Source organism: Dendrobates tinctorius, unplaced genomic scaffold (assembly GCF_039654945.1).
Source record: "Dendrobates tinctorius isolate UK_male_01 unplaced genomic scaffold, ASM3965494v1 ptg000093l, whole genome shotgun sequence".
Classification (NCBI taxonomy): domain Eukaryota; kingdom Metazoa; phylum Chordata; class Amphibia; order Anura; family Dendrobatidae; genus Dendrobates; species Dendrobates tinctorius.
The window spans coordinates 19,898,959-19,925,702 of record NW_027361761.1 but is presented as its reverse complement, the minus strand read 5'-3'; positions in this window follow the sequence as shown (position 1 = coordinate 19,925,702).

The following is a 26,744-nucleotide window of genomic DNA, read 5'->3' as shown; positions in this document are numbered from 1 at the left end:
AATACTGGTGTTATCATTCATATTGTCTGAAAAAAAGGCAAAGAGAGCAAAAATTCTGCCGCGGTATGTAAACTTTTGAGCACAACGGTAGGTGCAACCACTTGTCTCTGGGGCAGTTCAGAATCTGGGTGGGTCTTGGTTCCTCAAGGACTGATAGGCGGCTACCACAGATGCTGCAAACTGCTTGAAATACGGGATTTTGTTGCCTTCGAACTATTCATCTGCAGCTCTCTTTGAAACTGCCCAAGTAACCTGGGACAGTGCGTCTGCATGTTTTCTGATATAGACCGATAGGAGATATTATAACTGTATTTGGACATTCTTGCGACCTCACTCTGCTTTGGCGCACCCAGCCCAGGCTGAGATTGGGGACTCCCATCAATGTCATCTTCAAAGCCTGGAAAGCTTCTTCTTGGCTCTATGTGGTAGGAGTAGGCCATTTCTGTACTGCGGCCACTTTCTCCGTGGTGGGATAGACACTGGCACCGAAAACGGTGTGCCTCAGGTACTCAATCTCTCTCTGGAACAAGTAGCATTTTCGATGATTGACCGTCAGCCCATGTCTTTGAAGTCAGTCTAACACCTGCTCCGACCGGATAAGCTAGTCTTTGAAGGTAGGGAGAAAATTATGATGTCATCAAGATATATCTGGGTCGCTTCAAAGATCACGTCCCCAAGGCATCTTTCTATAAAGCACTGAAATGTTACTGGCACATTTGTCAACACAAAAGGCATCTAATTAAATTCAAAAAGCCCCATGGGGAGGACAATGCAGTATTCCACTGCCTCCGAAGCCACGGGAATCTGCCAGTAGCCACTGGCCATATAGTGAGATGAGAAGTTCTTAGGGTAAGATTCAGAGGGTAAGAGTCCTTTATGGTGCAGGCATTCAGTCATCAATAGTCTACACAGAATCTCAATCTCATAATCTTCTCTCGAACTAGCATGATAGGCACAACCCAAAGGCTTTGGCTCTCCCATATCACTTCATGTCGCAGCAAATGTGACAGCATTTCCTTCACTTCCTAGGACATTTGAGATGGAATTTGCTGACACCTCCCTCAGATGGGAACTATAGTTCCCCTAGCGATCTCGTGTTGTATGGCCTTGGTGCACTCGAAGTTGTCTTCGTGCCGAGCAAACACTCCTTGATACTATTGTAGCAAAGTTTCTCTCTGCCCCACTTGCCTCAAGATGAAATTTGCTTCCATTTGTTCTAGAAGCTGACGGCTGGCTTGGGCCTCACCACAACTTCCTTGGCACAGAGGGATAACGACAGAGTCCACGGGTCTCCCTTCAGAGGGGTCAACTCTGTGGCATTGGTTCTTGTGAGATTTTCCAGTATCACATATACTTGAGCTGCCTCTTTCTTGTTCTGCTTAGATTTATACAGGTCACGGGTATGCGTCCTTTACGTACGGTGGCTAGAGTAGGGGCAACCATCAATCCTGGGGTCATTTTTATCTACTTCCGTAGGTTCAATCTGGAAATACATTCCAAGCAACACAAGGACCCATACCAGCATGGTGAGTATGGTCTGGCCTGATGGTAAGATCACTGTAGCTTCTGAGGGCACCACCACCTTGCTGAGGTGCTGAAAGGCATCAGGTAACATCTGTTTTTGTTTCACGATCTCCACTCTGTTCCTGTCTGCTATGTTACTTTGTCTAGAGGCTGTCAGTCTGTTTTGGTAGTGCTGGGTCTGTGCTGCAATCATATGTGCTCACTTTCCTTGATTAGTCCTCTACTTAAGCATGCTAGCTCCTCCATCCAGTGTCAATAGTACACTTGCTGCTGTCTGTGTATGACTGATCTCTCTGTGCTCTGTGTCTGACTCAGCCTGACTTTATTTCCTTCCCGGACTTAGACTCTTTGCTTGTGACCTGACTTCTCTTGTGCCTGCTCCCTGTAATCTGTCTTGTCTTTCTGGTTTTCCTGACCTCGGCTAGTGAATTGGATTTCGTCTCTGACTTCCTCTTGTTGTACTGCGCCATTTCCTGGACCTGACCTCTGATTGTTTAACCTCCCTTTAATTATTCATTAAGTAGTGTAGATTTTTAATTTCTGTTATTGTAGACTATTGCTCCACTTCTGTGGCTAATATTTACTATATTGACTCGCGTCACAATTTGGTTGACCCACACGAGCTGCAGGAACACTCTTACTGGCTTGATAATGAGTTGCTCGAGTCTGTTTCTTTGTGGTACATCGCCAGTAATTGTCCAACTTCTTTCAAGACATTCATCCCCAAGGTCATGATGGGTCTCCCTCCTCTGGGGCCTTTTACCAATACAATCCTATTTCTGCCCAGCTCTTTTCCGCACACCTGTACAAACTTCCACACAACTCCGGCCACAGGGATAGCCAACTGGCTGACTGCCACCAGTCAAATGATTGGTTCTTTTCTGGAGCGGGTAACATCTGGGAAGTGAATTATAAAGTACTTTATTAAAAACTTTACCATTTGTCAAGTGACATGCATGTAGATAAGGGCTGAGATGGTCTGAACCCAACTAATGGACAACCAACCAAGGGAGACCACATCAATAAAACCCAGCTCAAGAGAAAGGTAGACCACACCTTTAAATTAGAGTTACGGTTGTCCCAATTATGGTTGCCGTGAAGAGGCGGGATGGCTTTTGCATTTTTTTGATCGAAAAACATGTTAACTAAATACCGCATATTATTTTCATGCACTATGCTATTTATTTACTACAGGGTGTTTAATCATTATGTTTCTGTCTTCTTTTTTTCTGTTTAGTGGCTAGTGTTAACGTACGCTTACAAGCTGCATGCACACCAATTTATATCCCAGTTCATACCTTTGGGTTTTTTCTGTCTGTTTGTATCATGTGAATATAAAGGTGTGGCCTGCTTTTCTCTTGAGCTGGGCATTATTGATGTGGTCTCCCTTGGCTGGTTGTCCATTACTTGGTTACTGACAGGTCCACCATTTCTGCCCTGGAATATTGCATCCTGCCAACTACGCCAAATGTAAGCAAGTGACTGGATACAACATGCAGACAGGGAAAAGGCGGAAGTAACCAATTAAACTGTTTAGTTCTCTAGGGTGGTGGAAAATTGTGGTAACTATAGTAACAGTGAATAATACAAAGCATAGTAATTACACCATGAAATATACAATATAGATATAAAATAAAATTCCACAGATTCAGTCTGACTATTACAATAGTCTCTTTTTATATTTTCTTATCACTAACTACCTAACAGAGTTAATGATACTGGCACTATGACAGGCATGTTACTGCTTCTTCTTCTAACACAGGCCCTAGCTGGAGTTTCCGGTTCTGCCTGCTAAGTCACAGGTTCTCCTGACAAAGTCTAACATGGCTCATTTGACCTCTTTTACTTGAACTAGCCCCCACCCTGTATGTTTTATCAGCCCAGGCCAACCTGTGTACCATACGTCAGTGTTGGAAGCAATGGCCCAGCTCAATCATGCCTCCATTCACCTTCACAGGGGTCCACCCCCGAGTAGAGTTCCCTTACGGATCTTTGATGCTTGATGAATGGCGGATGTCTCTCGTACCCTGTGGGAGGAAGGTTAGGCATAGACTCTTTACAGGCATAGTCTGTGCTTCAGGTCTTGACTGGCACTGGTCTGGTATTGGGCCATTACCAGTGTAGTCTGGGTTCCAAATCTTTCTTGGCGCAGTTCTGGCCTTTGGGCCTTGACTGGTGTCGTCTGGGTTCCGAAGCTTTCCTGGGGCTGCCTGGGTTCTGCTTCGAGGTGTATTACAGTCTGCTGGTTCACGCTTCCTGTGATGGCCTGACACCCTGGCCTCAGTGTCTTCCTTGACACACATCCTGACTGTCTACTCTCTTGGCACCAAATCCACTCCTGTTTTGGCACACTGTCCTTTTATATCAGGGAACTGCATCATCAAGTTCACGTGACCCATTTCTCCATCCTAACCTGTCCCTACTGAAACTCTCCATTTTCCAGTCAGTTCGACAGGGTCCCATTTGGAGAATAAATAGCTGTCCTCATGCACAAATGCAACACAGTGCTGGGGATTATCATCCTTTATGTCTCACCTTTCTGCATTAGTCTGAAGATGAGGATTGTGAGGGGAAAGCATGAAGGAGGGGATATCATTAAATGGGGATGGAGTGGCAGTTATGGTTCATAAGTGGGGATAGAGTGGTGGTTATAATTCATATGGGAGAGCAGTGTGTAGTCATTATTATACAGAAGTGCAGAGGCAATGTAGGAGGGACAATGTGGAGGACATATTTGTGCAGGGAAGACAGTGAGGGGCAACTATTTGTTCACATCCACAGCTTGGACATATATTTTTATTCTGCTTTTTAGACTGCTATTTTTAAGGGTCAGGATGTGCTGGAAAACAGGGAAAGTTGAGATGAGCTGTGAATGTGAAAAGTCATCATGGCTCCTGGACCAGATGGAGAAGAAAGGTTTGAGAACGATTATAAAAAGAGAAGATGTCACCTGTAAGGTACCTATGTGTAAATTGTGTGTAATTGTCTATTTGTGATATATATTGCCTGCATCTAATCACTACTGTGCTTTCTGTATGGTCCACAGCCTGATGATGGCTGTTAACAACTCCCAAAATATTTTTACCATTGTGAAGACATACTGGAAATTATATGTTCATGCAATTCAATTTTATTTCATGGGTGCTGATATGACATTGAAATCGATCGTTGAACTAATCTTAATCCTGTTTTATGTACTGATGGTGGTTTTGATGCTTTATTCATGTACAAATGGTGATTCTGTATCTATGTACTGATGGTGGTTCTGGTGATGTTTTCATGTACTGATCATGGTTCTGGTAATATATTCATGAAGCGAAGGCGGTTCTGATCGCTTATACATGAAGCAATCCATAAATTGTAAATTGACTTACATCATGGCTATGTTAAAGTATTATGCTGTCTGATAAGTTAAGGAATACTACATCTGTATTTACAGTATGTTAGGAGCATTAAACCTTTTTATTTGAAAGTTCCTATCATTGACATTGCGGCTCTTCAACACCACAGACTGAACTTCATATGAAACCATTATTTGTCCTTTATGCTGCAAAAAAAAAGTTTTAAAAATTATTTAAGAAAATGCAAACCACCCCCCTTCTCCCTTGTTTAAATAAATAAATTAAAAAATATAGACATATTTGATACCATCAAATAATTAGAAGTTTGGTCCATGAAAATTATCAAAATATAAAGTTAATTAACCCTAATGGAAATAGAAGGAAAAAGCAAAAAACGCCAGAATTGCTTTGTCACCTGACTTCCCTAAAAAAAAGCCAAAAAAGGCACTCAAAAAATATTGTACTGTATGTACCCCAAATTGGTATCAATAAAATTATCAACTGCTCACACACTAAAACAAGCCCTGAGCTCTCTGGATAGAAAAATAAAAATGATAACAAATCTAAAAAAATAAATTGGCATCACAAATCAAACTCTATTTTTAACTTAATAAAACCTATGAACATTTGGTATCACTGACCTGAAAACTCATGTATATTAAATATCATAAATGCAAAACCCCCAAAATAATAACAGAATTATATTTATTTACTCCAGGTTTATTTTGTTTTGCGTGGAGTGGCGCCACAAAAAAGCTAGATGGAGCGAGATCAAGTGTCATCAAATTAAAATGAGCCGAAGGAGCTACAAAACTTACCTTTCATATGTTCTCAGACTGTGAGCCGAGAGCAAAACTAGGCGGAATCCCTTTTGCTGTCACCTGCTAATTAAAATGCCTGTTCCAAATGGAAGAAGTGTTGGCCAAGTAAAAAAGAGGGGATAGACCATGCAATATGCCAGGTCTGTAGAAAAAAACATCGACCTCAAATCCCAAAATATACATTGATCTAATGCTGCTAGGCAAAAACTGAACATGAGGTTCTTAGTTGAACGTTCTGATCAGACATCGCTGCCACATCACAGCGAACCTCTAATGGGGTCGCTAACTTTTTTAGAATTAAAGGTGTCTCACCTGAAAACTATATAATCAATCCCAGTTCACTCATTGCCGTGTCTTGACAGATGCTATTGAAGTAAGGCTTTACCTCATCAAGTTTTCTCTTACATTCCAAGTTTTCCAGAGATTATGAGTTCATCAGATCTTGACTGTACATCTCTATCTTCGCGGTTCCACTTTGGCTCAAACTATTTTAATATTTAAGTAAACATCTAATTTGACCAATTAAGCAATCATGGCAGATTGTGACTTGGCTTCTGGGACATTGCTAATGGTGGATATCTCTGTGGGAGGAACGGCCCCCCCGTCGAACGTCCGGGCCGGAACCAAAGGAGCCATCATCTGGGTTCCGGGGGAAGCTGTCCCCGGGGGGACAGAATTCAGGGACGGACCATTCTGACAGACAGATGGACTGGGGGGAGGGACCAGTATAAAGGAGGCGGGGAATTCCCCGGATGATGAGTCAGCTGACCGGGACAGAGACTGCAGGAGAGAGTGGGAGCGACGGGAAGCTAGAGCGACTCACCAGTGCGAGAGAGGACGCTCACTGAGGACTCCAGAGGGACGGTACCAAGGTGATCATCCGAGACTTGCTGGCCTGCTCCAGCCCGTGGCCACTGCTGCCCCAGTTCAACCCGCGGCTGTTGCCGCCTCCTCTCAGCCCGCGGCTGTGGCCTACCCGCGCTCACCCGTGGCTGCTGCCGCCTCTCCTCAGCCCGCGGCTGCAGCCTGTTCCCCACCACCTGCAGCCGCCCCGTTCTCGCCCGTCCACGGCAAGTACCGTGCCGTCGGCGGCCACAACCGTCCCGCTCCGGCCCGCAGCAGGGGCCGGGCCTCTGCTGACCACGGACTCCCCGTCGCAGCCGTTAGCTGCGCAGGTGGCCTGTCATCTGCCACCGCACATCGCTGCCGCTGGCCCCAGTCCAGGGGCTGCGGCCCACCCATCCAAGGACTTTGCCGGGCCCTGTGGGGCTCCAGTGTCGCCAGCGCGCCGGAGGGCGTGAAGACTCCGTCAACGCCTCAGCAACTGGGCCCAGCAACTACTACACCGAAAGACCACCAACCCGAATGGCGAGGGACGTCTGGACAGCAGCTAAATTGACTTTTCAATTAAGGACCCGTAGTTGGCCAAACCGCGGGCCTATAGTGACCGGCTATTGCCAGAAGTAGTCGTGTTCTTCTCATTGGTGTTTGCTTGTCTAGAGCCCCTGCAAGGGCAACACGTGTTACCCCTTTTTGTGTTCAAGCCGTGACTGAGGAAAGTTCCCCCAGTCTTATAAACGTTATTTTAGAAAGCACCAGGTTGTCTCACGACTCGTCACTGCCTCCTGTGTACCTGCAAATACCACATCTCCAAGCAAAAAAAAAAACAGTCATAGATTCCTCAGAACTGAAACTCCATGAAGATGTCACTGTCCATCAGGAAACATACATCTCGAAATGAACTCTATAGCTATTTCTGATTTCTGTTGGCATTGGCTTTACAAGCCATGTCGCCTTCAAGCAGTTAAGAATTTGGAAGCCAAACTGGACCTGGCAATCGAAGTTCTCTTGTTTTTTGCCAGAAGTAAGAAAAGTGCTGTTCTGTTGCAGCTGTGGCACGTATGTAAGTTTGGAATTGGAGCAATGGAAGAGGGGAAAAAGAAAAAAAAACTTTCAAACTGTTCCACTCTCTACCATAAATTACAACCCTGCTTTTTTAATTTCCTTCTTCAGTACAATGTTATTCATTCCCTTCCAATATAAATACAGGTCTCGGAGACTGAACAACTAGGGAGAACAAACTGTCCTCTCTCCGCAGTCTTCACCTGTCAAGGTCCTGATTAAACACATATATCCTTATGGTAGGTATGAAAGATACGGTGGCCTTCACGATGTGTCAAGGAAACCAGGGCATGATATGTTTAGTTGGGATGGAGAAGGGGAGGTAAAGAACTCTGAGGGGAACACGAGTGACTCTCTTAGAACTTAAGCCTAAAGGAAGTCAGTTTTATTTTATGGCTTTATTTTATGGGTTATGTATAATATTTATATACCTTTTCCATTTTCAAGACTAATATTTGAACAACCAGTATATAGCTTGTCCAGGTAATGATGTGTCTACTCCAGTAAAGCGAGAATGGAGAAACATGTTGTGTGGTGCTTGGCGCTGTAGATCCATAATGGAAACTGTTCACATGCAGGCTTGACCCATTTGTACATTCCATAGTAAGAACAGGGTTTTACAATTTTGGGGACTTTTTTTATTTTTTGCATAAATATATGCTTTTTGAGGCTAAAAATCATTTTATAATTGGGATTTAAAATTGATGCTCTGCTTGTCTACTCAAGTCTTAATATTGCACTGTCGATTGGTGGCGGCAGAATGATTTAACCAGTCAGTGAGCTTGTCTGATGGTCTGACAGGAGAGTTGGGACGCTTACCTGTCATTTTCTGACCTCCTGTCAACTAATGCGTGACCACAGATCACATCAACATTGAATTTACAGGGAAATAAAAAGCCCGTAAAAGCCAAACTGTGCAAAATTTTTAAGAAAACCAAATTACAAAAATGATTTTTAGCAAGAAATACTGTTTATGCATATAAATCTAATTTAAAACAATAAGTTAAATAAAACTTATTCAGTAATTTCAATGTTTTTTTATCATAGATTACATGTTACAAATCATACAGACTAAAGAAAAGAGCAGTCAGCAGGGAATGCCGCTGAGCTCTGGGTCATAGAGTCATGATGTAATGGTGTGCAATGTGACTGTGCCCTCCTACGCCCCATCAAAGCCAGAATTCCTGGCCGAGTGTGAGGCCCGGAAATACAGCGCAAGCATTGGCGATCTGAAGACGTGGTAAGGCCTGGAAGGGTGGGGGTGAGGAGCAGTGGGGCCGGAGAGGTGAGTGGTAAGGTGATTATAAGCATATACTTTATTTTTTTCCATCTTACATTTATTATGCACAAGGGTTTGGAAAGAATTTCCCGGGAAAACCACGTGAACAGGCGAATTTGAATTTTGCTTGATCGACTCATCTCTGATAGCATCATATATATCAATCTCGTAAGTCCAAAAGGTTCATAAGTGTTGGGCATTTCAAAATCTGTCAACAACCTGAGTTAGGTAGGGGGTCACCCCAACCGACAAGAAGCAAATCCAATCAAAATTGAAAAAGAAAGAATTTGTATTTTATTGGTAAGGAAGCAAAGCCTCCAGTAGAGGGGAGGCGCTACCAACAATTGCTGAAAGATGTTAATACAAATGATGAGGTAGAAGAGGAGGTTGGGTCATTGGTTTTATGCAATTAGAAAGCCACAAAGAAGAAAATTTAAAAAAGAGAGTTAGGACAATACCGATATCAGCGGTGATATTCTCTATAATTTATGTCCCTGGAGTATTCTTATTTGATAATGTAAATACCGTATTTTTCGGACTATAAGATGCACTTTTTTCCCAAAAATTTTTTGGGGAAAATGGGTGCGCGTCTTATAGTCGGAATATATTTACAAGTAGTGTGGTGGCCACAGGAGTCGGGCGATTCTGCAGTGGTCCTACACTGCAGGGCGATGACCACACTCCCTTCCCAGGCTGGTGTGGCAGTTTTGGTGGTGCTCTGTGGTGCAGGGGCTGCGCCAGCCTTTTGTGAAAGACTGGAGGCCCCGCACATCCATTGCTGTGATGTGGTTTGGCTCCAGGAAAATGGAGATCATGTGTCCAAAGATTTCAGGACGAGATCTCGTTGCCGAGATCTCAATCTGAGCATGCGCCGCCCTGGCGGCCATTTTTCCGGAGGTCACCGTATCGCAGCAATGGATGTGCAAGGCCTCCGGTTTTCCCAAAAGGCAGGCGCAGCCCCCGCACCTAGGAGCACCACCGCACCAGCCTAGGATGGGATTTCCCGGAGGCCACCGCATCACAGTAATCATTTTAGAAAATGTTGGCAAAGCTCCGGCACCTTTTGCACCTCCGAACTTACCGCACCTGTCTGGGATGGGGTTCATATCGTCAGGCCACTGAACACCCCCTGAAACCATGCTCCACCAGCATTGCCAATTCCCCCAGGTGAGCTGAATTCGGACTGTAAAACGGACCTCCATTTGACACATTAATTTTTTTCTCTATTTGCCTTCTGAAAATTTGGGGTGCATCTTAATGGTCCAGTGTGTCTTATCGTCCGAAAAATATGGTACAGGCAGTACCTTCATAAGCTCTGCAGATTATGTGCAAAGAAAAAAGGGGGGTGGATGGGACTATATTGATATTGAAGCTGGTACTTACAGTAGACTAAATCCTGAGTAGGGTGGTCCTGATTAATAATTTAGATCCATGCAGTCCTTAGAGTGTTTAACAGGGAATTCCTCTGCAATGTGCATGCCAGAGGACATATCACTGCAAAGGAATTCCCTGTTAAACCTGGAGCTAGAAAGACCCCTCAGCACAACTGAAATCAATATTGGACTAAGTGTCCATATTTTACCTACCCAGGGAAGCTGAAAAAGCAGAGTGCGGAGTTCCCCTCACACCCAATAGGCGCTGTTTCGCTGATGGCTTCTTCCGAGGGCGTGCCCTGTTTTTTAAGTGTTTTTATATAAACAATTCTTTTAAATTTTGTTATATTAATAAAAAACACATTGTTTCTATTTTAGTTTTGTTTGAATTCACTTCTTGTCAGCTGGGGTGACCCCCTACCTGACTCAACTTGTTTAAGCATCATATATATGTAAAAAAAAATAAAATAGAAACTGGCAGACTTTTCACATTTTTCATCAGCTTTAATGTCATAATTAGAGTTGAGCGAAACGGGTCGAAAAAATTCAAAAGTCGCCGACTTTTGGCAAAGTCGGGTTTCATGAAACGAAACCCGACCCTAGGATGAGGTCGGCCACGAGGTCGGCGACTTACGCGCCAAAGTCGCGTTTCAAAAGTTTGTTTTGCGCTCTTTTTCAGCCAATCAGGATCCACGGACACTGTGGGCAACGTGATGACATAGGCACGGGTCACCACCATCTTTCAGAAGGGCATGCAAGTGATTGGCTTGCTTTGGTGGGCGTCACAGGGGGTATAAAAGGGCGTGCACGCCGACCGCCATCTTACTTCTGCCGATCTTAGTATAGGGAGAGGTTGCTGCTGATTCTGTAGGGAGAGCGTTAGGCAGGGAAGAAGACAAAAAAACTGCTTCTGCTGCTAGCGATTTGGCCTGCACAACACACAAGTCACTGTGTGTGCAGTGCAAGGGGAGGCTATATTGTGGTGTATCAGTGGTGTTGGTTGTTGGGCTGCCTTTTAAGGCTTCCTGACACGCTGGCATTGCTGTTTACCCACTGCTCCGCAAACTGCTTTTTTAAAAGCAATCCAATCTCCCTTATCCTCTAGTCACTTTTGTCACAGGCAGCTGTGCCATCGAGCGTGTCACATAGCGCTCAGATATCAGTGGGCCGCACACAATCCACAAGTGTCCACTGTCCACAAGTGTACGCAGAGATTCAAAATCTCCATTATCCTCTCGTCACTTTGGTCACAGGCAGCTGTGCCATCGAGCGTGTCACATAGCGCTCAGATATCAGTGGGCCGCACACAATCCACAAGTGTCCAGTGTACAAAAGTGTACGCAGAGATTCAAAATCTCCATTATCCTCTCGTCATTTTGGTCACAGGCAGCTGTGCCATCGAGCGTGTCACATAGCGCTCAGATATCAGTGGGCCGCACACAATCCACAAGTGTCCAGTGTCCAAAAGTGTACGCAGAGATTCAAAATCTCCATTATCCTCTCGTCACTTTGGTCACAGGCAGCTGTGCCATCGAGCGTGTCACATAGCGCTCAGATATCAGTGGGCCGCACACAATCCACAAGTGTCCACTGTCCACAAGTGTACGCAGAGATTCAAAATCTCCATTATCCTCTCGTCACTTTGGTCACAGGCAGCTGTGCCATCGAGCGTGTCACATAGCGCTCAGATATCAGTGGGCCGCACACAATCCACAAGTGTCCACTGTCCACAAGTGTACGCAGAGATTCAAAATCTCCATTATCCTCTCGTCACTTTGGTCACAGGCAGCTGTGCCATCGAGCGTGTCACATAGCGCTCAGATATCAGTGGGCCGCACAAAATCCACAAGTGTCCAGTGTCCACAAGTGTACGCAGAGATTCAAAATCTCCATTATCCTCTCGTCACTTTGGTCACAGGCAGCTGTGCCATCGAGCGTGTCACATAGCGCTCAGATATCAGTGGGCCGCACACAATCCACAAGTGTCCAGTGTCCAAAAGTGTACGCAGAGATTCAAAATCTCCATTATCCTCTCGTCAGTTTGGTCACAGGCAGCTGTGCCATCGAGTGTGTCACATAGCGCTCAGATATCAGTGGGCCGCGCACAATCCACAAGTGTCCACTGTCCACAAGTGTACGCAGAGATTCAAAATCTCCATTATCCTCTCGTCACTTTGGTCACAGGCAGCTGTGCCATCGAGCGTGTCACATAGCGCTCAGATATCAGTGGGCCGCACACAATCCACAAGTGTCCACTGTCCACAAGTGTGTGCAGAAATTCTAAAACTCCCCTGTCCTATAGACACCTTGTACCTTGTTTTACATTACTATATAGTTTGTTGGATTTTGTCTACATTTCTACCAAAAATGAGGAAGGCTGGTGGAAGAGGCCGTGGAATTGGGCGGGGGTTGGCAGCTGGTAATGATTGTGTTGGTGGTGGATCTGATGGGAGTGGCAAGAGCAAAATAGGACCGAATGCAGGAGGTGCTGACCCTGCGTCATCGTCTGGCTACATAAGGACTCGAACGCTTAGTTTTCTAGGAGTTGGCAAACCGCTTTTAAAGGCAGAGCATCAGGAAAAAGTTTTGTCTTACATTGCTGTCTCAGCCTCCAGCTCTATCGCCTCCTCTTCTTCAGTTGTAAAAAGTAAAAGCACTGAGTCGTAATTGGAGGCTCATGTTCATGAACCACACCTTTCCTTGTGTCCTTCACCCCAACCAAGATTGAAGGATGACGCAGGCCATACTACTGATTACTCCATGGAGCTGTTTTCACATACCATGCCTGGATTATCAAGTCAAATGGTGAATTACCCAGGCCAAGATGAATCTGACATGGAGTGCACTGATGCACAGCCGCTGATGGATGATTCTGCTGGTACATTCACTCAGAGCACTACATTGTCCTCGCAGTGTACAGAGCCAGATTTTGACCCTGATGAGACTCAGGTGCCCCTTCCCGCACACTATACCACCATACACGGTGACACAGAGAAAGGTGCACATGACATAGAAGAGGAGGTGATGGATGACCCAGTTGTTGACCCAGATTGGCATCCATTGGGGGAAGAGGGTGCTGCTTCCAATAGCTCAGATGAGGAGCATCCACAGCAGACATCGACATCGCAACAGCTGTTATCTGGCAGGCCCGGAGCACTCCAAAGACAGGTTCCAAACATCAAAAGAGTTGCTGGACAGCTTGTCCAGAGGGTCAAAAGATCACAGCGTGCTAGGCTGCAAAATGTCTGCCAAAGTAGGAAGAGTGCAGTGTGGCACTTTTTTGAACAAAATCCTCATGATCAGGCCAAGGTTATCTGTAAGAAGTGCGCAAAGACCTTTAGCCGAGGGAAAAATCTGAAAAATTTGAATACCAGTTGCATGCTTAGACATTTAACCAGCATGCACTTGCAAGCGTGGACACAACACCAAACCTCAAGTGCCACATGTGCAACTGATCACAACGAAGGTAGTCAGCAACGCTACATTGTTTCCCCCACTGTAAGCCCACTGGTTAGCACAGCAGCAAATGTTGAGGTGTCGTTGCAAGGCCACAGCAGTCAGGGAATCCCACTGTTATATCAACGAAAGACTGATTCTAGGCCATCAGAAAGAACACCAACTCCATCACCATCATCAACCCTCTCTCAGTCCGCCCTGTCCACTGCTACTTCCACCATATGCAGCTCTCAAGTCCAGCTCACCCTCCCAGACACTATGAGTAGGTCAAGAAAGTACTCAGTCTCTCATCCGCGTACACTGGTTTGAACGCCCACATTGCCAAACTAATCTCGTTTGAGATGATGCCCTTTCGGTTGGTGGAAAGCACAGCTTTCCGCGAACTCATGGCCTATGCAGTACCACGCTATGACCTACCCAGTCACCACTTCTTCTCTCGCAAAGCCATCCCAGCCCTCCACCATCATGTGAAAGACCGCATTGTCCATGCACTCAAGCAGTCAGTGAGCGGAAAGGTGCACCTCACAACTGATGCATGGTCCAGTCGGCATGGCCAGGGCCGTTACGTGTCCATCACTGCGCACTGGGTTAATGTGGTGGATGCAGGGTCCACAGGGGACAGCGGTGGTGGGACAGTGCTGCCTAGCCCACGGTATAGGAAACAGTTGGCTGTAGGCGTTCGACCCTCCTCCTCCTCCTCCTCCTCCAGAAGCGACAGCTCGTCCACAGAGCGCAGTCGTACGAGCACTCCATCTGCAGCTGCCACTGTTGCACACGATGTGTCCCCCTATCGAGCAGCTAGTGGAAAGCGTCAGCAGGCTGTGTTGCAGATGATGTGTTTGGGCGACAGACACACCGCCGAGGTGCTGGCCGAGTACTTGAAGCGACAAACTGAGTCATGGCTGGGCAGTGTACATCTTGAGGCAGGCAAGGTAGTTAGTGATAACGGCCGTAATTTTGTGGCAGCCATAGCCCTTTCAAAACTCAGCCACATACCTTGCTTGGCTCACACCTTGAACCTGGTGGTGCAGTGCTTCCTCAAAAATTATCCGGAGTTAACAGCCCTGCTCCAGAAGGTGCGAAGACTGTGCGCGCACATCCGCCGGTCACCTGTACACTCCGTTCGTATGCAGAAGCTGCAGCGATTGCTCCACCTTCCCAACCACCGCCTCATTATCGACATTGCAACAAGGTGGAACTCCACCCTGCACATGGTGGAGCGGCTGTGCGAGCAGAGTCAGGCCATAATGCATTTGTGGGAGGATACACGGCCAGGCACTTTGAGAGCAGACATGGAGTTGACAGGCGTGCAGTGGTCGAAGCTGAAAGACCTTTGTATAGTCCTTCAGTGTTTTGAGGAATGCACATGGCTGGTAAGCGCAGACGACGCCATCCTAAGCATGAGCATCCCACTTATGCGTCTGCTCATGCAAACTTTGACGCACCTTAAGGAGCAGGCGCCTGCAGCCAATGTTGATGAGGAGGAAGAGGAGGAGGGAATCCTTGATGACATTCAGCCATTGTCTACTCAGGGACCTCTCCTGGGCGAGGTGGAGGAAGAAGAGGAGGAGGAGGAGGAGGATGATGGGGATGATTACTTAGGGGAGGAGGATGCATCTCGTGGGGCAAGTGAAAATGTTGGCGTGGCAAGGTCTGGTACAGGGCTTGTGCGTGACTGGAGGGATGTGGATTTGCCAGAAAGTGCTCCTCCACCCAGCACTCGCAGTGCATCATTGACACCGGGAACATTGGCCCACATGTCAGATTATGCCTTGCGGATCCTAAAAAGGGACCCCCGCATTGCCAAAATGATGAACGATGACGACTACTGGTTGGCCAGCATCCTGGATCCACGCTATAAAGGCAAATTACAAAACATCATGCCACAGGAGAACCTTGACCTAATATTGGCTAATAAACAAGCAACTCTGGTAAATCGGTTGCTTGAGGCATTCCCAGCACACAGCAGCGGTGATGGTTCTCACACGAGCCGTACGGGCCGGGGGCAGCTTGGCAGAGGTGTTTGTGGTGCACACAGCAGAAGTGGCGTTGGAGACAGGGGTTTCATGACAATGTTGTGGACTGATTTTTCAAATACCGCTCACACAACTGGTAATACTGCATCGATGGAAAGTGACAGGAGACAGCAGTTGTCAACTATGGTTACAAACTACTTTTCCTCCCATATCGATGTTCTCCCACACAGGTCATTCCCCTTTGACTATTGGGCCGCTAAACTGGACACCTGGCCTGGATTGGCCCAATATGCCTTACAGGAGCTCGCTTGCCCAGCTGCAAGTGTGCTATCGGCAAGAGTCTTCAGTGCAGCTGGATCAATCCTGACAGAAAAAAGGACCCGTCTGTCAACCCAAAATGTGGATGATCTAACCTTCATTAAAATGAACCACGCATGGGTTTCCAAGGATTTTGTCCCACCTTCCCCTGATGACACATAGGGTGACAGAAAAATGGCTTGCTTTGGTCCACCTCTTCCTGGTACTTCACCTATTTCGCCTTTTGCATCAGTTGAATGTCCAACATCAACATATGCCACTTTCTAAAACTCCCTAACTGTGCTGCCTCCCCCCCCATGGCCGGGGTCACCACCTAGCGTACGACACCGTGCGAGTGCCGTTGCCCTGGACAGGTGGGTAGGCCGACTCTTGGGCGCGGGCACTGGCACAGGGTCCCTCATAGTGCAATCAAGTGTCTCTGACGGTGGTGGTGCACACCCGCCGTCAGACACACCGCTGTACTATGAGGGGCCCAGTGCCAGTACCGACTCCCACGAGTGGGCCCCCCTTGCTTGGCCAGGGCCCCAGCATTTGCAATCTTTACCTCTCCCTGCTCCTCCGCTGTGTAATCTGGGCCGTCAAATCCATACTGTGCCTGACACCGTCTGAGCCTGCCTCCTGAGACATATATTTTGAATGTGTACGCTATCCATACATGTTATCCGGGGATACGGTACCCTTTCTAACCTTTGTGCAATGACGTGCAATCCATACTGGGCCTAACACCGTCTGAGCCTGCCTCATGCTGTATAGACATATATTTTGAATGTGTACACTATCCATACATGTTATCCGGGGATACGGTACCCCTTCTAACCTTTGTGCAATGACGTGCAATCCATACTGGGCCTAACACCGTCTGAGCCTGCCTCATGCTGTATAGACATATATTTTGAATGTGTACGCTATCCATACATGTTATCCGGGGATACGGTACCCCTTCTAACCTTTGTGCAATGACGTGCAATCCATACTGGGCCTAACACCGTCTGAGCCTGCCTCATGCTGTATAGACATATATTTTGAATGTGTACGCTATCCATACATGTTATCCGGGGATACGGTACCCCTTCTAACCTTTGTGCAATGACGTGCAATCCATACTGGGCCTAACACCGTCTGAGCCTGCCTCATGCTGTATAGACATATATTTTGAATGTGTACGCTATCCATACATGTTATCCGGGGATACGGTACCCCTTCTAACCTTTGTGCAATGACGTGCAAACCATACTGGGCCTAACACCGTCTGAGCCTGCCTCATGCTGTATAGACATATATTTTGAATGTGTACGCTATCCATACATGTTATCCGGGGATACGGTACCCCTTCTAACCTTTGTGCAATGACGTGCAATCCATACTGGGCCTAACACCGTCTGAGCCTGCCTCATGCTGTATAGACATATATTTTGAATGTGTACACTATCCATACATGTTATCCGGGGATACGGTACCCCTTCTAACCTTTGTGCAATGACGTGCAATCCATACTGGGCCTAACACCGTCTGAGCCTGCCTCATGCTGTATAGACATATATTTTGAATGTGTACGCTATCCATACATGTTATCCGGGGATACGGTACCCCTTCTAACCTTTGTGCAATGACGTGCAATCCATACTGGGCCTAACACCGTCTGAGCCTGCCTCATGCTGTATAGACATATATTTTGAATGTGTACGCTATCCATACATGTTATCCGGGGATACGGTACCCCTTCTAACCTTTGTGCAATGACGTGCAATCCATACTGGGCCTAACACCGTCTGAGCCTGCCTCATGCTGTATAGACATATATTTTGAATGTGTACACTATCCATACATGTTATCCGGGGATACGGTACCCCTTCTAACCTTTGTGCAATGACGTGCAAACCATACTGGGCCTAACACCGTCTGAGCCTGCCTCATGCTGTATAGACATATATTTTGAATGTGTACGCTATCCATACATGTTATCCGGGGATACGGTACCCCTTCTAACCTTTGTGCAATGACGTGCAATCCATACTGGGCCTAACACCGACTGAGCCTGCCTCATGCTGTATAGACATATATTTTGAATGTGTACGCTATCCATACATGTTATCCGGGGATACGGTACCCCTTCTAACCTTTGTGCAATGACGTGCAATCCATACTGGGCCTAACACCGTCTGAGCCTGCCTCATGCTGTATAGACATATATTTTGAATGTGTACGCTATCCATACATGTTATCCGGGGATACGGTACCCCTTCTAACCTTTGTGCAATGACGTGCAATCCATACTGAGCCTAACACCGTCTGAGCCTGCCTCATGCTGTATAGACATATATTTTGAATGTGTACGCTATCCATACATGTTATCCAGGGATACGGTACCCTTTCTAACCTTTGTGCAATCACGTGCAATCCATACTGGGCGTGAGAACGGCTGGCGAGCTGTTAAGCAAGCTACAGCACCTGTCCAGACAAGTACAGGGATTCCCTAGCGAGGAGACTTATTTGATTGTTTTCTATGTTGGGACAGCAATTTTTGGGGAGCACTATACTCTGGAGAATGATAGATGGGGCCCACCATACACTGGAACATTCCAAAGGTGGACATCAGACACTGGAGCAGCATTTACAGGGCCCATTATACACTAGAGCAGTAGAAATGGGGCCCATTATGTTTGGAGCATTATTTGGGCCCATAAGACAGTGGAGCTTCATCCATGGGGACCAACATATACTGTAGCATTATGTGGAGCTCATCATATACTGTTTCAAACATTATATGGGACCAATGATTTTGTATGGAGAAATAGATGGGCCTCGTCATGAGATGTAAAAAGTGAGGTATTTTTCATTGTACTATACCGCTATTTCTCTGCCGTATCGGAGCATGATGAGTTGTGGTATGTGTTAAAGGGGCGCTCTTTCGCCCAGGGCACATGAAAACCTGCAGCCAGCCCCCCCCCCACAAATTTAGCCAAATAACCCCCATTTTTCAGTGCGTAACTTGTATTATGAAGTTAATTAAGGTTGACAAGCTTAAGTAAGAAGAATTGATGCTTTTGGCATTCAAATGGGCACTGTAGGTGTGTTTCCTGTCCTCCTCTCACTGCCGACTTTTATTCCCCATTGAGTTACATTGGGTTTCATGTTTCGGGATGACCCCGACTTTTCCCTATAATCGGACGATCTTGCTCGACCCGACTTTTGGAAAAGTCGGGTTTCACGAAACGAAACGCGACCCTAAAAAAGCAAAAGTCGCTCAACTCTAGTCATAATTATACATCCTGTGCAACAACCAGTTATTAGGTTTAGGGGACTGACAATCATTTTTTCACACAGGGCCTTGTAGGTTTGGATTTCTTTTCCCCTTAATAATAACAATAATAATAATAATAATAATCTTTATTTTTTATTTTTTAATAAAAAGACTTTCATTTATAAACTGCATTTTGAGTTTACTTGTGTTAACTTTGCCTAATATTTACATTTGTTTGGTGATCTGACACATTTAAGTGTGACAAACCTGTAAAAGAATAGGAGATCAGGAAGAGGGCAAATACATTTTCACAAAACTGTGTGTATATATATATATATATATATATATATATATATATATATCCACAGTGTATACAGTATATACATAGTATAGAGAGTATATTGTATATATACTATATATTCTCTTTATCTTTGCAGAAAGAATAGTGAGGAGGCGGTCATGATAAAAATAAAAATGCTCAGATCCTAGATGTACATGGTTTTCATCAGTACCAACAAGCTGTTCAAGAGATGGAAATGTTGACATTCCGGAGTTTGTCCTCCAGCTAACTCTTAATCATCTTGCTGGTAGAACAATGACGAAAACATGGAACAGTGGTGAACCTTCGCCAGAATGGCCGTCTGATCAAAATTACCCCAAGAGCGCAGCGACAATTCATCCAAGAGGTCACAAAAGACCCCACAACAGCATCCAAAGAACTGCCAACCTCACTTGCCTCAGTTAAGGTCAGTGTTCATGACTCCACCATACCAAAGAGACTGGGCAAAAATGGCCTGCTCGGCAGAGTTCAAAGGCAAAAACTACTGCTGAGCAATAAGAACATAAAGGCTCATCACTTTTGGGAGAATACTCTATGGACTGAAGAGACAAATCTTGTCCTTTTTTGAAGATGTACTGTATGTCCCATTACCTCTGACATAGAAGTGATACAGCATTTCAAAAAGGAACATCATACCAGCAGTAAAATATGGTGGTGGTAGTGTGATGGTCTGGGGCTGTTTTGCTGATTCAGGACCTGAAAGACTTGCTGTGGTAAATGGAACCATGAATTCTGCTGTCTACCAAATAATCCTTAAGGAGAATGTCTGGCCATCTGTTCATGTTCATGTTCATGAAGCACACTTGGGTTATGTAGCAGGACAGTGATCCAAAACACACCAGTACGTCCACTTCTGAATGGCTTAAGAAAAAAAATTAAGACTTTGGAGTGGTTTAACTTTGGTCCTGACTTTAACCCCTTCACCCCCAAGGGTGGTTTGCACGTTCATGACCGGGCCAATTTTTACAATTCTGACCACTGTCCCTTTATGAGGTTATAACTCTGGAACGCTTCAACGGATCTAGGCGATTCTGAGATTGTGTTCTCGTGACATATTGTACTTCACTTTAGTGGTAAAAAATTTTCGCTATAACTTGCGTTTATTTATGAAAAAAACAGAAATATGGCAAAAATTTTGAAAATTTTGCAATTTTCAAACTTTGAATTTGTATGCCCTTAAAACAGAGAAATATGTGACACAAAATAGTTACTAAATAACATTTCCCACATGTCTACTTTACATCAGCACAATTTGGGAAACAACATTTTTTTTTGTTAGGAAGTTATAAGGGTTAAAATTTGACAAGCGATTTCTAATTTTTACAACAAAACATACAAAACCATTTTTTTTAGGGACCACCTCACATTTTAAGTCACTTTGAGGGGTCTATATGGCAGAAAATACCCAAAAGTGACACCATTCTAAAAACTGCACCCCTGAAGCTACTCAAAACTACATTCAAGAAGATTATTAACCCTTCAGGTGCTTCACAGGAGCAGAAGCAACGTGGAAGGAAAAAATGAACATTTAACTTTTTAGTCACAAAAATAATATTTTAGCAACAATTTTTTTATTTTCCCAAGGGTAACAGGAGAAATTGGACCCCAAAAGTTGTTGTCAAATTTGTCCTGAGTACGCTGATACCCAATATATGGGGGGGAACCATTGTTTGGGCACAAGGCAGGGCTCAGAAGGGAAGGAGCCCCGTTTGACTTTTTCAACCTAAAATTGGCTGGAATTGAGATCGGACGCCATGTCGCGTTTGACGAGTGTCTGATGTGCCTAAACAGTGGAAACCCCCCACAAGTGACCCCATTTTGGAAACTAGACCCCCTAAGGAACTTATCTAGATGTGTGGTGACCACTTTGAACCCCCAAGGGCTTCACAGAAGTTTATAACACCCGGGCGTGAAAATAAAAAATCATATTTTTTCCACAAACATGATCATTTAGTCCCCAATATTTTGTTTTCCCAAGGGTAACAGGAGAAATTGGACCCCAAAGGTTGTTGTCAAATTTGTCCTGAGTACGCTGATTCCCAATATGTGGGGGGGAACCACTGTTTAGGCACATGGCAGGGCTCAGAAGGGAAGGAGCCCCGTTTGACTTTTTCAACCTAAAATTGGCTGGAATTGAGATTGGACGCGTCTGATGTGCCTAAACAGTGGAAACCCCCCACAAGTGACCCCATTTTGGAAACTAGACCCCCTAAGGAACTTATCTAGATGTGTGGTGACCACTTTGAACCCCCAAGGGCTTCACAGAAGTTTATAACACCCGGGCGTGAAAATAAAAAATCATATTTTTTCCACAAACATGATCATTTAGTCCCCAATATTTTGTTTTCCCAAGGGTAACAGGAGAAATTGGACTCCAAAGGTTGTTGTCAAATTTGTCCTGAGTACGCTGATACCCAATATGTGGGGGGAACCACTGTTTAGGCACATGGCAGGGCTCAGAAGGGAAGGAGCCCCGTTTGACTTTTTCAACCTAAAATTGGCTGGAATTGAGATCAGACGCCATGTCACGTTTGACGAGCGTCTGATGTGCCTAAACAGTGGAAACCCCCCACAAGTGACCCCATTTTGGAAACTAGACCCCCTAAGGAACTTATCTAGATGTGTGGTGACCACTTTGAACCCCCAAGGGCTTCACAGAAGTTTATAACACCCGGGCGTGAAAATAAAAAATCATATTTTTTCCACAAACATGATCATTTAGTCCCCAATATTTTGTTTTCCCAAGGGTAACAGGAGAAATTGGACTCCAAAGGTTCTTGTCAAATTTGTCCTGAGTACGCTGATACCCAATATGTGGGGGGGAACCACTGTTTAGGCACATGGCAGGGCTCAGAAGGGAAGGAGCCCCGTTTGACTTTTTCAACCTAAAATTGGCTGGAATTGAGATCGGACGCCATGTCACGTTTGACGAGCGTCTGATGTGCCTAAACAGTGGAAACCCCCCACAAGTGACCCCATTTTGGAAACTAGACCCCCTAAGGAACTTATCTAGATGTGTGGTGACCACTTTGAACCCCCAAGGGCTTCACAGAAGTTTATAACACCCGGGCGTGAAAATAAAAAATCATATTTTTTCCACAAACATGATCATTTAGTCCCCAATATTTTGTTTTCCCAAGGGTAACAGGAGAAATTGGACTCCAAAGGTTGTTGTCAAATTTGTCCTGAGTATGCTGATACCCAATATGTGGGGGGGAACCACTGTTTAGGCACATGGCAGGGCTCACAAGGGAAGGAGCCCCGTTTGACTTTTTCAACCTAAAATTGGCTGGAATTGAGATCGGACGCCATGTCACGTTTGATGAGCATCTGATGTGCCTAAACAGTGGAAACCCCCCACAAGTGACCCCATTTTGGAAACTAGACCACCTAAGGAACTTATCTAGATGTCTGGTGAGCACTTTGAACCCCCAAGGGCTTCACAGAAGTTTATAACACCCAGGCGTGAAAATAAAAAATCATATTTTTTCCACAAACATGATCATTTAGTCCCCAATATTTTGTTTTCCCAAGGGTAACAGGAGAAATTGGACCCAAAAGGTTGTTGTCAAATTTGTCCTGAGTACGCTGATACCCAATATGTGGGGGGGAACCACTGTTTAGGCACATGGCAGGGCTCAGAAGGGAAGGAGCCCCGTTTGACTTTTTCAACCTAAAATTGGCTGGAATTGAGATTGGACGCCATGTCACGTTTGACGAGCGTCTGATGTGCCTAAACAGTGGAAACCCCCCATAAGTGACCCCATTTTGGAAACTAGACCCCCTAAGGAACTTATCTAGATGTGTGGTGACCACTTTGAACCCCCAAGGGCTTCACAGAAGTTTATAACACCCGGGCGTGAAAATAAAAAATCATATTTTTTCCACAAACATGATCATTTAGTCCCCAATATTTTGTTTTCCCAAGGGTAACAGGAGAAATTGGACCTCAAAGGTTGTTGTCAAATTTGTCCTGAGTACGCTGATACCCAATATGTGGGGGGGAACCACTGTTTAGGCACATGGCAGGGCTCAGAAGGGAAGGAGCCCCGTTTGACTTTTTCAACCTAAAATTGGCTGGAATTGAGATTGGACGCCATGTCACGTTTGACGAGCATCTGATGTGCCTAAACAGTGGAAACCCCCCACAAGTGACCCCATTTTGGAAACTAGACCCCCTAAGGAACTTATCTAGATGTGTGGTGACCACTTTGAACCCCCAAGGGTTTCACAGAAGTTTATAACACCCGGGCGTGAAAATAAAAAATCATATTTTTTCCACAAACATGATCATTTAGTCCCCAATATTTTGTTTTTCCAAGGGTAACAGGAGAAATTGGACCCCAAAGGTTGTTGTCAAATTTGTCCTGAGTACGCTGATACCCAATATGTGGGGGGGAACCACTGTTTAGGCACATGGCAGGGCTCAGAAGGGAAGGAGCCCCGTTTGACTTTTTCAACCTAAAATTGGTTGGAATTGAGATCGGACGCCATGTCACGTTTGACGAGCGTCTGATGTGCCTAAACAGTGGAAACCCCCCACAAGTGACCCCATTTTGGAAACTAGACCCCCTAAGGAACTTATCTAGATGTGTGGTGAGCACTTTGAACCCCCAAGGGCTTCACAGAAGTTTATAACACCTGGGCGTGAAAATATAAAATACTGTTTTGTTCCCACATAAATGATCATTTAGTCCCCAATTTTTAATTTTCCCAAGAGTAACAGGAGAAATTGGACCCCAAAAGTTGTTGTCCAATTTGTCCTGAGTACCCTGATACCCCACATGTGGGAGAAAACTACTGTTTGGGCACACGTCAGGGCTCGAAAGGGAAGTAATGACGTTTTGGAAAGCAGACTTCGATGGAATTGTCTGCGGGCGTCATGTTCCATTTGCAGAGCCCTTGATGTTCCTAAACAGTAGAAACCCCCAATAAGTGACCCCATTTTGGAAACTAGACCCCCTAAGGAACTTATCTAGATGTGTGGTGAGCACTTTGAACCCCCAAGTGTTTCACTAACGATTATAATGCCCAGGCGTGAAAATATAAAATCCTGTTTTGTTCCCACATAAATGATCATTTAGTCCCCAATGTTTAATTTTCCCAAGAGTAACAGGAGAAATTGGACCCCAAAAGTTGTTGTCCAATTTGTCTTGAGTACCCTGATACCCCACATGTGGGAGAAAACTACTGTTTGGCACACGTCAGGGCTCGAAAGGGAAGTAATGACGTTTTGGAAAGCAGACTTTGATGGAATGGTCTGCGGGCGTCATGTTCCATTTGCAGAGCCCTTGATGTTCCTAAACAGTAGAAACCCCCCATAAGTGACCCAATTTTGGAAACTAGACCCCCTAAGGAACTTATCTAGATGTGTGGTGAGCACTTTGAACCCCCAAGTGTTTCACTAAAGATTATAATGCCCAGGCGTGAAAATATAAAATCCTGTTTTGTTCCCACATAAATGATCATTTAGTCCCCAATTTTTAATTTTCCCAAGAGTAACAGGAGAAATTGGACCCCAAAAGTCGTTGTCCAATTTGTCCTGGGTACTCTGGTACCCCACATGTGGGAAAAAACTGTTTAGGCACACGTTGGGGCTCGAAAGGGAAGTAGTGTTGTTTTGGAATGCAGACTTTGATGGTCTGCTGGCGTCATGTTCCATTTGCAGAGTCCCTGATGTGTCTAAACAGGAAAAAACCCCACATATGACATCATTTTGGATACTAGACCCCCAATGAACAAATCTAGATGTGCCCCCAACTAATCTAATGTAAATTAGTAGTGCATGGAGGTGTGGTACAATTTGAAGCAATCCTTCATGCACAGGTCAGGTTTTTCGGGGCAGGTGTCGCACTGGTAAGTGGTGTCCCTGCGTATTCCTTTTTTGTAACACACTCGACACCTTTTTTGCGGCTTACCTTTTCTTGGGGTTGGCGGGACCACCCCCGGAAAATGCTGACCTGGGACAATACGAGCACCTTCAGTTCCTGAAGTACTGGGGCCCGCTCCTTCCTGAGCGCCAAACATCATGGCCTTAACCACTACCTCCTGGAAATGAAGGTACGCCGTATCGCTGGGGCATGCACATTGTGACAGCAGGAATGCGTTGAGCATTGCCATTTGGACGATGTGCACGGCCAGCTTTTTGTACCACACCTTGGCCTTCCTCAATGCATTGTACGGTTGGAGGAGTTGATCGGAGAGATCAACTCCTCCCATTTTTTTGTTGTACCCCACTACACATGTCGGTTTGAGGACCTGTGTAGAGGTACCCCGTACAGTGCAGAGGGTACTGCCATCACCGTGTATGGTGATCAAGAGATGGACATCTCTCTTGTCCTTGTACTTGACCACCAGCAGGTGGTCACTACATTGGGCTCTGCTCTCACCTTTTCGGAGCATCTGCCCAAGTAACGTCTTCGGGAGGCCTCTCTGATTTTTGCGGACAGTACCGCAGGCTGCGGTACGTCGCTCAGAGAGGGATTTGTAGAGTGGGATGCTGGTATAAAAGTTATCAGTGTAGAGGTGATAACCTTTATCCAGCAGTGGGTGCACCAAATCCCACACAATTTTCCCACTCACTCCCAGGAAAGGAGGACACTCAGGGGGTTCAATCCGGGTGTCCTTCCCTTCGTAAACTCTAAACTTGTGGGTGTACCCTGAGGTACTCTCACACAACTTATAGAGTTTGATTCCGTACCTGGCCCTCTTACTGGGCAGGTATTGACGGAATCGCAGCCTTCCCTTGAAGTGAACCAAGGACTCATCCACGCAGATGTCCCTTTGGGGCACGTACACTTCAGCAAACTTTTTGTTGAAGTGTTCGATGACCGGCCGAACTTTGAACAGACGGTCAAAGTTGGGGTCATCTTGTGCGGGACACGCTGCATTATCAGTATAATGCAGAAACTTGTGGATGGCCTCAAAACGCGTCCGGGCCATGACCATTCGGAACACTGGAGTGTTGTATAAAATATCAACACTCCAATATTGCCGAATTTCCGGCTTCTTCAGTATCCCCATATGGAGGACCAGGCCCCAAAACTGCGTCATTTCAACTGCGTCTACAGGAGACCAGTTTGAAAATGTTGAACGCGGGTTTTGCTCCAAAAATTGACGAGCATACAAATTAGTTTGCTCCACCATGAGGTTAACAAAATCCTCAGAGAAAGA